This window comes from Sitophilus oryzae, unplaced genomic scaffold (assembly GCF_002938485.1).
Source record: "Sitophilus oryzae breed Bouriz unplaced genomic scaffold, Soryzae_2.0 scaffold_1372_pilon_pilon, whole genome shotgun sequence".
Lineage (NCBI taxonomy): Eukaryota > Metazoa > Arthropoda > Insecta > Coleoptera > Curculionidae > Sitophilus > Sitophilus oryzae.
Genome location: NW_022146029.1, coordinates 727,842 through 741,727, shown reverse-complemented (window position 1 = coordinate 741,727; position 13,886 = coordinate 727,842).

Genomic DNA, 13,886 nt, shown 5'->3' with positions numbered 1-13,886 from the left:
ATTTTTTACATTAAAACAATGCCTTTGCTTTTGGTCCTAGTCAACAGGCCTCTAAAATAGTGTTTATGATTTATGTAATGAACTGTCTTTGAAAAATCAAATTATTATTATTGTTGGGCTGTTACTCTAGTAGATATGGTTTTAAGTCCAAAAGTTGATCTCTACCATGATCAATTAAAGCAGCAAAAGCTGATATTTCAGAACCTAAAACCATCTCTACTAAAGGCAACGTCAATAAATAATACTAATATGACTTTTCAGTAACAGTGTGACGACTTTTCTGTCGTTACCCAAATAGAATGAAAAAAGAATCCGTTGCTCAGGGTTAGAGGAAAGCTGGGTTCGTAGGTAAGGCTTCTGACTCACAGTGACTTTCTAATGTTGTTAAAAAATAAAAAAAAATGATAATATGTAGGCTGCAGAGATTTTAATATTGATGTTAAGAATTCAAATAGGTATGGTCAAAGACAGTGAAAAGGGCGCCACTTACTTTGTTTATGAGAGTGGTAAAGTAAGAAACCAAAAAGAAAAATATGATATCACAACATAGCTAAAATAAAGTAATCAACAGCATTAAGGGTCTATTATGTTTATCAGGAATAAAAGTCAGAAATAACTATCCTACATTAAACATTTATTGAAAACGAACACAAGTATCATGAATTAGTCACAGTGATCCCAATAAAACCGCAAGTTATTTTAATTAGATTCGAATTTAGTAACTGTATTCTTTGAACTAAGTAAGCTACTTAATAAAAACAGGTGAAATTTATGTATGTCTCAATACGATGATGTTTCAGAAACATGTCGTGTACAAAACCTTTAAAATGAATATGTGTTAATAATTTTCATATAAAATATCATAGCTAAGTAAGAGTGTACTGTACGAATCAAATTATAACTTATAACGTTAAATAAAAAATAATTTTGACTACAATATGTGGGATAAATAGTGATAATTTACCAGGTTATTAAATCTGTTGTCTCAAAAATTATAAAATAAAAGCGTACCTTGTGTATCAAACTTAAGACTTATCTGTATATAGTTTCTTATGATGTAAATAGGTAGTTAGGTATTCTCCAGACTAACAGAAGTGGATGCAGATGACTATGGCAGGAGAAGTCTTCGATATCAGGCAAAAGAACGATTGTAATGTCAGGAACATTTTCTTGAGGTCTGTATAGGTCCATACAAAATGAAAGTGGGTGGAACATACAATAATTACTGCATACCATGTGGTAATTACTGAGTACTAGGTGGTAGTTACTGAGTACCATGTGGTAGTTACTGAATATCATGGGGTATTTACTGAATACCATGGGGTAGTTTTACTGAATACCATGGGGTAGTTTTACTGAGTACCATGTGATAGTTTTACTTAATATCATGTGGTACTTTTACTCTATAAATAAAAAAATAGTTCTCAGGACAGATACTCAATAAAAGAAACAACTTACGGTCTGAAAATCAGCTTTACATAAATATATTCAAACCATATGCCGATCCAAAGTAATTAAATACTCAAGTAAACGAAATAACAAACGGAAAGAACTGAAATAGAATTTAGTTAGATAGGGCTATATAAAATGGCGGACAAACTTACGGTGGTCATTCCAAGAAGAAACCAAACAAATACGATCTATACTCTGAATTGCATACTTTACAAGGTTTTCAAATCTCCAAATCGGATACCCATGCAATCGAAAAGTGGATTCAGAGTGCTTTTCACTGGAAAATTTGTCGGACGCCGAAACGCGTCTTCTTCAGATCAAATTCCCAGCAAAAGACCTTCTTCTCAGTTTCAGAAACGAAAACAAAAAACCCTATTCACCACAGACAACAAAATGAGAGAAAAAAGTGATATCATATGATCGAAATCATTAGAACAGAAAATCGCAATCCACAGCGACGTGAGATTGGGACAAGTGAAATGCAATTAAGGAAGTTTGGCATATAGCGAATAGATGGCGCTAATAAACAAGACAAGTAAACTGTAAGAAATGAAGTTTGACCTCTAGCGAATAGATGCGCTAATAAAAATTAAATATCGAAACAAGTGACCTGTAACAAATGGAGTTTGGTATCTTTGGCATCTAGCAAATAGATGGCGCCAATACTAAGAAATTTAAATAAAAATAGATTTTTAAATTCAATTTTATTAAAGGAAATAAAAATGCTACACTGCCCCCCTCAAAAAAGGAAGGCCCTCAAAGAGGACTTTCGCCCAAACACCACTAAGGAAAACTAAATTAAATTGGTACATGTTTTTAGATTTTTGAAATTAAATTTGGTGGATGATAGCTTCGTGTATCACACGTCCATAAAGGAGTCAAAATTGGTAAGTCATAATCGGTATGTCAAATCAGGGAGGTTACACAATCAGGAAAGTCAAAATCACCACATAATCCAAAAAAACAAAATCATATACAAAATATATGATAAACTAAAACTAAACTTAAAACTAAAAAGGTATGGGATAGGAAAAAAAATCCCATGGAAGCGCAGATGTTTCTGAAGAAATTCCTCCGCTGACCGCCTGCACTCAACCCACCTAGTATGAGGCAACGAAATGATTCACAAATCGCGTGTAATCATTCATGCGACCCCTCACACCCAAGGAAGCAGAGAACAAACAAACAACAAAAGAACCTCAACAAAAGCCATGCTACGGATCACTATAAGAGGTTAGTTTGGCGTGATCAAGACAAACTACCTTCGCCACAACCTGTGTGCTCACCGGTTAACCATTCAAGGTAACTCACCTGTATGAGAAAAAGAAGGAAAACTACAATAGAAAACACAATAGAAAGACACAAAGAAAGAGAAAAAAAGATTGTCACTAATGACCCAAAATATCCGTAACATAGGATTTCAGCCTATGAAACGCTATTGCAAATATGGAAAGAAGATCACAATAATATCCAAAACACAGTAAAACTTACGAAGTCCTGAGGTTAGCTACGTCTCACTTCTAGGTTGCAATCAAAACCATAACAACTTTTCGTTTTTTCACGAAGTTGTGTTCTCAGAATACACAAAATACAAGAATCTCTTACATTTCAGATTCTTGTGAACTGAATAACAAAGAATAGAGCAAATGACATAAAACTATATGAGTGATTAACAGAATTACCATCCCACAAAATATTTACTCAAAATTAGGTAATCTGTAGAATACTCGAAAAAAAAATACTGTCATATGCTCGCATTTCCAAATAGAAATACTATAACACATCAAAAATATAGGTACGCAAAAAAACTAAATGACAATATAGTTATACTAATTCGCGACAAATCCGTAAAAAAAACGAGAAGCAAATGTTGTATAACTGTTTAATCTGAACTAAAAAGAAACTAAAATATAATCTATGTATCCGTTAGACTAAACCCTAAAAAGGAATCGGACATAATAGATTATTTGAATTACTGTGACGTAGTAGAGACATTTTCTGTATCATCGTCGTCAATCGTGTGACCTTGGTATGGTTTAAGATCTTTTATATGCCAGCGGCCTGCGTTAGTACCATTCTCGTCTACTAAAACATAAACTAAATTCGAGATTTTCTTTCGCACTGAAGATAAAATAAAACGAGGAGCTAACTTGGCTGAAAAGTTAATACCAGCATTTGATAAGACCTTATTACGTCTCCAAACCAAATCACCAACCTGAAAAGATAAATCACGCCTACGCAAATTATAAGACTTCGAGTTTCTTTCATAAGCAGCATGAAGTTTCTTACGGACTTCGCTAAAGACACTATAAAGATTTTTGAGTTCAGAAGCGTAAGAGTTGCGATCGCCAGGCATAATTTCAAAATCTTCAGAAAATTTAACTTGACCATAATACTTACCAGAGATGGGAATATGTCTACCAAAAACTAAAAATGAAGGAGAAAAACCTGTGACCTCATGTTTAGAAGTATTTAAAGCAAACTGAATATTAGAGAGCTGAACATCCCAATCTGTATGCTGTTTAACATAAGTTCTAATAGCTGTTCCTACAGTTTTATTCATTCGCTCAACAAAGTTACATTGAGGAGAATACACAGCATTATACCAGATCTTCTGAACTTGGTATTTCTTAGCTAAATCTCTAAATTCTTTCGCAACAAATTGAGGACCATTGTCACAAATTATATGTTGAGGTACTCCATAGGTAAGAAAAACTTCATTCTCAAGATACTTCACAATATAGGGAGATTTTGATGAACGCAACGGACACAGAAGAACATACTTCGAAAACCAATCGCCAACAACTAAAAGCCACTTATGACCCTTTTTTGATCTAGGAAAAGGACCCATAAGATCTAAAGCGATTGTCTGAAAAGGCATATTAACTTGCTTTTCTTTTCCCATCTTACCTAACGGCATAGTATTAGAAGATTTTTGAGCTCCGCAAACACGACAACTCCTAACAAATTTAAGAACATCGGCTCTCATCTTGGGCCAATAAAATTGTTCTTGAAGTCTCGATAAAGTCTTATAAAAACCCAAATGCGAACAAGTTGGCGGATTATGACATGATTCGATAATATTACGACGTTGAGGACGTGGAACAACCTGCTTCCATTCTTGAAGATTTGATGAAAATGGTAACTGTACCGGAATAAACTTAAAAAGAAAACCATCTTCAACTTTCCACTGTGGAAATGAACCAGGTGAAGCTAAAATCTTTTGCTTCATAGTCTCATACCATGCGTCAGTATGGTCTAAATCTATATTCAAAACGGAAATTTGCGGACATACAAAAGAATCATTATCTGAAATATCTGAAGGAGAATCATCACTAGGTATTCTACTAAGAAAATCTGGAACTACATTATTTGAACCTTTACGATGAACTAAATCAAACGTAAACTGTCTAAGTCTAACAGACCATCTAGCAAGACGACCAGTAGGATTCTGTAATTTATTAAGCCACAAAAGAGAGTAATGATCTGTACAAACGGTAAAACGTACTCCATCAATCCACGGACGAAATTTTTCCAAACTAAAAATAACAGCTAAGCACTCTCGCTCAGTTACACTATAATTGCGCTCGGATCTAGTAAGAGATCTACTAGCATAAGAAATTACACGATCTTCGTCATTAATTTTCTGTATAAGCACTCCACCAAGACCGGTGTTGGATGCATCTGTTTCTATAATAAAAGGTTTAGAAAAATCCGGTTGGGACAAAATTGGAGCAGAAACAAGAAGTTGTTTAATTTTCAAAAAAGAATCTTCAGCGGCAGGATTCCACTGAACTCCTTGACCTTTCTTTTTACCTTTTAACAAATCATTAATGGGTGAAACTAAAGTTGAAAAATTTCTTATAAAACGACGATACCAACTACACAAACCTATAAATCGTTTTATTTCAGTCGTAGTGGTAGGGCGAGGAAAGTTTAACATGGCTGAAACTTTTTCTGGATCAGTTCTTAATGAATTAGAGCCAACAATATATCCAAGAAATTTTAAAGATTTTTTAAAAAATTCACACTTTTTTATATTTATAGTTAGATTAGCATCTTTTAACTTATCTCTAACTTCAGAAAGCAATTTAATATGTTCCTCAAAACTAGGTGAACATATGATTATATCATCTAAATAGCAAAAAATGTGTGGTTCATAACGTGGTCCAAAAATAGCATCAACAAGTCTTTGTTGTGTCTGAGCGGCATTACACAATCCAAATGGCACTGTATTAAATTGAAATTGACCTCTACCAACTATACTGAAAGCAGTTTTTGGTTTGGAATCCTCGGACAATGGAATCTGCCAGAAACTTTTACGCAAATCTATACTAGAAATATACGTAGCTCCACGAAGAGAGTTTAAAATTCTATCTATATTTGGCATAGGGTAAGAGTCATACTTTGTAACCTGATTTAAAGATCGACCATCAAAACAAAAACGAAATTCACCAGTTGGTTTTTTAACTAAAAGCACTGGAGAACACCAAGGACTATTAGAAGGTTCCACGACATTAAGTTTAAGCATATCATTTAATTCCTCATTCAAGATTTTTGACATATAAGGGGACATTAAAAAAGGTTTTTGACGAAATGGTTTGGCATCACCAGTGTCAATCGACATAGTAATTTTATCTGTACGACCAAGACCATGGTCACTATTGATACTGTCAAAAGAGTTAATAAGAAGTTCAGCTTGTTTTCTCTGATTTGGTGTTAAATCATCAAGGGTACACAACGTATTTACTGCACGGGTGTTATAAGGAAATGAAGAAAACTTCGGCTGAGATCTAGAATTGACTTCCCACCAATTTTTCTTAAGATCTTCCATAAGATCAAACCGCAAGATAAAATCACAACCAAAAATAAAACTATGAGGCAATGAAGGTACTACAATAGCACTTATAACTTGACATGAACCATCAACGACTAAAGGTAGATCGACTACACCAACTATTTTCTTTTCGGTATTGTCTGCAGTACTAATTGATAAAAGAGTTGGTTCCCTAATAACCAAATTTAGATTATCAATAACAGGAATACCAGCAGCTCCAATAACTGTAGATGTACTTCCAAAATCTAAAAGACCACAAATTTCAACGCCTAGCATTTCTACTAAAATATAAGGTCTGTTATCAGAAACCTTTGGACAAAAAAGAGGAGAAACTTTATGATTGGTAGTGGTGGATCTATAAAAATTCTTAACACATAATAACCACTTCTTCCAATCAGATTCTGAAAATAAATTTCTGGGTTTGAATTTTTGAACTGCACGACCAGAAACACGAGTTCGTCCAATTAGTATTTTTGAACATTTGGGACACGCCGGTGACTTAACACCTAAATTACCACATTTAAAACAAAAAACCTTACGATTCTGTCGACAATCATGAAATGTATGATTTGGACCAGAACAATTCCAACAAACTAAACGCGAGGTTGCTTCCTTACCTGAATTTTCTACAGATCTGGGCATACTCGAAGAAGTATTTACCATATCAGGGTCAGAAGACGACGACGCTACAGAATAACTAGCAGACCGAACAGTAGTATTTTTATTTTTGTTTTGAGCATTGACATTCTTAGACTTTTTACAAAACTGTACTCGATGAGAATCAGACGAGATAGAATCAGGAGTAGTATTCAATTGAGAAACATTTAAACTTCTAGATCGTTTTTCATTCTGATGTTTAGCGTTTTCTAATTTTCTACACAAATTAGAGAGTTCAGACACAGATAAAACATCAACTAAAGCTAACTGAGTAATGTATTCAGGAAGTAAAATTTTGTCTAATAATTTTAATCTTATTAACCTCACTAGGGCATTTACTTAATCTACTAAAAAGATTCTCTAAAGTTGCTATAAAAATTAAAATACTTTCATTTTTTCGTTGTTTATAAGATTTAATTTGCGACCAAATATTGTCATCATTATCTGGTGGCAAAAAGTCTTTCTTTAATCTTGCTACAAGAGATTTCCAATCTGTAACATGTTGTTTAATACTTCTGTACCAAATAAAAGCATTCCCGGTAAAAAGTTCTACTGCGGAAGAAAATAAATCTTGTTCACTAACTTTACGCGATTCAGAAAGCTCAGTAACAGTTTCTAAAAATGAAAATACATCTGGAGGATTACCATTAAATTTAATAGGCCAGTCTGACACTGGACAAGGTTTAGCAACATTAGTCACAATAGGAGGCGGTACATTAATAACCGGTCCTGAAGGGACAGAACTAACATTTAAAATTTCATTTGTGTCAGAAATTTTTGAAAATAAGTCAGCTTCAAGTTGATAACAACTAGTATAAACATCAGTTTGAATAGTCTCTGCATCAGCACGATTTTCATCTAAAAATATTCTTCTAATTCTACCAGCCAAATGTACAAGACGAGATTTTATAACTTTAAACATTGAATCATTTACTCCACCCTCGAATTCAGAAATTGACAAAGAAATTGAATCTAAAGTTGCTTTAATTTCGAAAATTTCTTGATCAAAAGAAAGAGGATAATTTTCCATATTAACTAAACAAAAAGGGTTATTAATTTCTCTACTTAAAAGACCTGACAAAATTTTACGTTTACTCTCAACATTTTTAGATGTCTTAATACCCCTAATAAGAAGTTCATAATCTAATTCTACTTGTCGTAAATGATTAACTTTAAAAGATTCTTTCTCCATTGTAATTCAGTTATATAAGATATTAAAGACTAAATGATTCAGAAAAATTTACTAATTTTAACAAAAAGCTGTTATGACTGGACGCAATCTATCAGAAAGAAATTATGTTCAATGTCAAAACCAAAAAAGACTCAAATATTCAAAACAAATTCCAAAATTTTACGAAGTACTAACAACGCTACCCTGTATACTAAAATTATGTCCACTCTGTATATTCAAAATATAACCTTACCTGTATATTTACATCAAGATCAAAATTTCAATAAACTATGTAGTCAGAAGTATCAAGTTATTTATCTCTGAGTTTTAAACCGATAAACAAACACCCTCTATAACATAAAAAACAAAAATTGCTGTTGTACTGAAATTATAAAAATTAAATTACAGAAATAATGAAAACAAAATTCAAAACTATAGTCTTTGCCTTAAAGAAAATTTATCTGAGCCTAATAGAAATTATTTTACTAAATTAAGTTTACCAATAAAAGTCAAACAAAATAAACAAAGTTGATCCAATTAAATAGAACATGAGCCAATCAAATTAAGCTGAGCCAATCAAATTAAGCTGAGTCAATCAAATTAAGCTGAGCCAATCAAATTAAGCTGAGCCAATCAAATTAAGCTGAGCCCCACGTTACAGGGCGTCATATACTTTATTCTTCTATGTGTGACGACTTTTCTGTCGTTACCCAAATAGAATGAAAAAAAGAATCCGTTGCTCAGGATTAGAGGAAAGCTGGGTTCGTAGGTGAAAAAAATGATAATATGTAGGCTGCAGAGACTTTAATATTGATGTTAAGAATTCAAATAGGTATGGTCAAAGACAGTGAAAAGGGCGCCACTTACTTTGTTTAAGAAGAGTGGTAAAGTAAGAAACCAAAAGAAAAATATGATATCACAACATAGCTAAAATAAAGTAATCAACAGCATTAAGGGTCTATTATGTTTTATCAGGAATAAAAGTCAGAAATAACTATCCTACATTAAACATTTATTGAAAACGAACACAAGTATCATGAATTAGTCACAGTGATCCCAATAAAACCGCAAGTTATTTTAATTAGATTCGAATTTAGTAACTGTATTCTTTGAACTAAGTAAGCTACTTAATAAAAACAGGTGAAATTTATGTATGTCTCAATACGATGATGTTTCGAAACATGTCGTGTACAAAAACCTTTAAAATGAATATGTGTTAATAATTTTCATATAAAATATCATAGCTAAGTAAGAGTGTACTGTACGAATCAAATTATAACTTATAACGTTAAATAAAAAATAATTTTGACTACAATATGTGGGATAAATAGTGATAATTTACCAGGTTATTAAATCTGTTGTCTCAAAAATTATAAAATAAAAGCGTACCTTGTGTATCAAACTTAAGACTTATCTGTATATAGTTTCTTATGATGTAAATAGGTAGTTAGGTATTCTCCAGACTAACAGAAGTGGATGCAGATGACTATGGCAGGAGAAGTCTTCGATATCAGGCAAAAGAACGATTGTAATGTCAGGAACATTTTCTTGAGGTCTGTATAGGTCCATACAAAATGAAAGTGGGTGGAACATACAATAATTACTGCATACCATGTGGTAATTACTGAGTACTAGGTGGTAGTTACTGAGTACCATGTGGTAGTTACTGAATATCATGGGGTATTTACTGAATACCATGGGGTAGTTTTACTGAATACCATGGGGTAGTTTTACTGAGTACCATGTGATAGTTTTACTTAATATCATGTGGTACTTTTACTCTATAAATAAAAAAATAGTTCTCAGGACAGATACTCAATAAAAGAAACAACTTACGGTCTGAAAATCAGCTTTACATAAATATATTCAAACCATATGCCGATCCAAACCAGTAATTAAATACTCAAGTAAACGAAATAACAAACGGAAAGAACTGAAATAGAATTTAGTTAGATAGGGCTATATAAAATGGCGGACAAACTTACGGTGGTCATTCCAAGAAGAAACCAAACAAATACGATCTATACTCTGAATTGCATACTTTACAAGGTTTTCAAATCTCCAAATCGGATACCCATGCAATCGAAATCGAAAAGTGGATGCAGAGTGCTTTTCACTGGAAAATTTGTCGGACGCCGAAACGCGTCTTCTTCAGATCCAAATTCCCAGAAAAAAGGCCTTCTCAGTTTCAGAAACGAAAACCCTATTCACCACAGACAAAATGAGAGAAAAAAGTGATATCATATGATCGAAATCATTAGAACAGAAAATCGCAATCCACAGCGACGTGAGATTGGGACAAGTGAAATGCAATTAAGGAAGTTTGGCATATAGCGAATAGATGGCGCTAATAAACAAGACAAGTAAACTGTAAGAAATGAAGTTTGACCTCTAGCGAATAGATGCGCTAATAAAAATTAAATATCGAAACAAGTGACCTGTAACAAATGGAGTTTGGTATCTTTGGCATCTAGCAAATAGATGGCGCCAATACTAAGAAATTTAAATAAAAATAGATTTTTAAATTCAATTTTATTAAAGGAAATAAAAAATGCTACAACAGTAGCATTACAACAACAATAATAGTATATTCTTTTATTAGGAGTAACAATAACACTTTTTGCGGCGAGGCTGTACGTTGACTGACGACATACAGCCGAGGTACAAAAAGTAATTTTTACTCCTTTACTTTTATAGAACATGCTATTTTTTTCAAACGCCACAAGTAGCTTTTAAACAATTTCAAACGTTCCAAATAATATAAAAAGCTTTAAAAGTCATACCTTGTATGTAATTATATATCGAGAAACTATTGTTACGCTCATTGAACTTGTCACTTTATGTCAGTTTAATAATATATTTTCGTATTTTTATGCTTAGGCATAAAAGTGCTTCACTTTTATGCCCAGGCGATAAAATGACTTTTTTATATTGTCAGTTGCGCCGCAAAAATTAATACTTTTGTGACATTTGAAAAAAAAACACTATTTTGTAAGTGCGTTGATGAGGACTCAAAATCAGTGCTAAAATTGCTGTAAATTGTTACTCCCTTATTCAAAAACGTATATCTCCAATAAAAATAAAGTTATTGAGATGAATCAAAAAGCAAACTATCAATAAAAGACGTACCTAGATAATAAAATGTTTTATAAAAAAAATAATCAATGAAACAAGCGAAAAAGTGCATCTACCAGATACCTTGTGAATACCGTGAGTCGTATATTGGAGAGGCGTCCTCTAAATGTACGATATAGCGAGCATTAAAAACATGTATAGGGTGGGTCAAATTTGACGCTTTTAAATGGAAACATCCTTTTCTATAGGAGATAGACGGAAACTAATATCGGTGTCTGGAGCTCAATTTTCATCAAAAACATGATGGTGAAAACCGCACATCAATATCTTTTACCGTTTCGGAGTTACGGGGTGTTTTTCAAAAATGTGCATTTTTAACAAATCGCTGTAACTTTTTTGCTATGGAAAATTTTGTATTTTTGTGAAAACATTTCCAAAGCACCTTTTTACGTAGAATTTAATGGTTTAAGTATAATTTTTTTAAAATTCATAATTTAAGAGTTATCAACAGAAAAATATATATTTTTAATTAGCTTTAAAGAATTTAAAATTACCTTTCCAAAAATATAGCACACTTATTGATGATATGCCCATAATGGAACTCGAAAACATATTTTTCCAGCAAGACGACTCTGAACGCTGAAGTTATCAGCAAATTTTTGCAGCCAATTTCAAGAATAATTGAATAACTAACCAAGATCCCAAACTTTGGCCGTCGAGGCCGCCTGACTTAGTGGCCATGGATCTAATCCTATGGATATATTTGCGGACGAATAAAGGTTCCTTATTCCGTATAATCTAGACAAGAATTAGAAATACTTAGTAGTTATGAGAGGGTATCTTTCACCCCCACTGAGTTAATGAATTTTGCGAGAAATGTTCAAAAACTGCCCCGTCTGTCCATAACACAAGACGGTTGATATGTCGAACACCTGTAGCAAAATCTCATGTCTTGGTTTGCTATTTATTTTTATTGTTATTAGATATAGTTTAAATGTGTTGATGTTGGTTAAATATATTTTAAATTGTTATAAAATTCTGCATCTCTCATAACAAATATTATTTTCGTTTTAATTGATGCTCACAGCTTGAATTTTTTGCATTATAGCCGGTGCCGTTCAAAGCCTACTCATTTAAAGCGGGCAAATTTTTATATACTCTCTATCTCGAAGAGGAATCGAGCAAAATATCAAGTGTGTTATATTTTTGGAAAGGTAATTTTAAATTATTTTCAATAAACTAAAAGTATACTGGGTGTCCCATATAAAAAATCAAATTTTCTGTTGATAATTCTTAAATTATTAATTTAAAAAAATATATACTTAAACCATTAAATTCTACGTAAAAAAGTACTTTGGAAGTGTTTTCATAAAAATACAAAATTTTCCATAGCAAGAAAGTTACAGCGATTTATTAAAAATGCATATTTTTGAAAAACACCCCGTAACTCCGAAACGGTAACAGATATCGATATACGGTTTTCACCATCATGTTTTTGACAAAAATTGAGCTCCAGACACCAATATTAGTTTTTGTCTATTTCCCATAGAAAAGGGTGATTCCATTTAAAAGCGTCGAATTTGACCCACCCTGTACAAAAGGGTTCAACAATAAAGTCGGGTATTGCGGGTCATATTTGCTCAAAACAGCGCAATATAAAGTGGTCGGAAGCTCGGGTTATCCACAGGGAACCTCACTGCAAGAAGCGTAAATTTAAAGAAGTCGTTTTTATAGCAAATAATAATAATATCTCTAGCAATTCTCGTACGGAAATATCTATGATATAACCACCGATAAACTGATAACCACTGATAAAACGCACCAATGCAGGCATTCTAAGTGGACAACCTCACGATTGACTGCATTCAACTTCTTCACGGATGAATACTTGGCTATAGTAGCTCTGTACTTTTAGGAATTAGATTAGTTTACACTTGATAACACGGTCAGTGATCTCTCTGGCCAAAACATTGTGTTAATCAAAATAAATAAAGACAATGACAGTCCATTTTTTTTGTTTCAATTCCACTATTATATTACAGCAACTATTATGTAACCCTATTACTTTTGTCTCACTTGTGCACAGTACCAAGTGATTCTGAGTGCATATATAAATTCTCAATTTGTGAATCATTGTTTAGTTTTAATTATCTGCTATGATGCTAACGTGGTTAGTGAAACGCGCGTCCAGTGTTGAAATTATACTATTTTGGTGTACAGTGGTGAACTGGTATATTTTGCTCTGTTTTGCCTTTGTTTGCATTAGTCTAAAAGCTAGCAAAGTTTCCGAAAAAGTATTTCAAGAAAGCTGACTCTTTGATATATCTTTTACTATGCTCTCTGGAACGGCATGAGGGCCGTCTGGCTGCTGATACACGTTGCGTTCACTACTGCGCATCGGAAGAAGATATTGCGCATATTGAATATAAATCGAGAAAATCTCCATAGCGCAGCGCGCAGAGTTTCTGCCTATGAAGCGAGGGGTCCGAGTTCGAGACCGGCTCGGGGTATAGAACTTTTTTATTTTATATTCGTTTATATTCTGATCGTAAAGTATTATAGTAAATATTTGTTTTTTTGAATCACCAGACTTATTTTATACTTTACAATCAGAATATAAACGAAAATAAAATAAAAAAAAGTTTTATACCCCGAGCCGGTCTCGGACTTCTCGCTTCATGGACAGGCACTTTC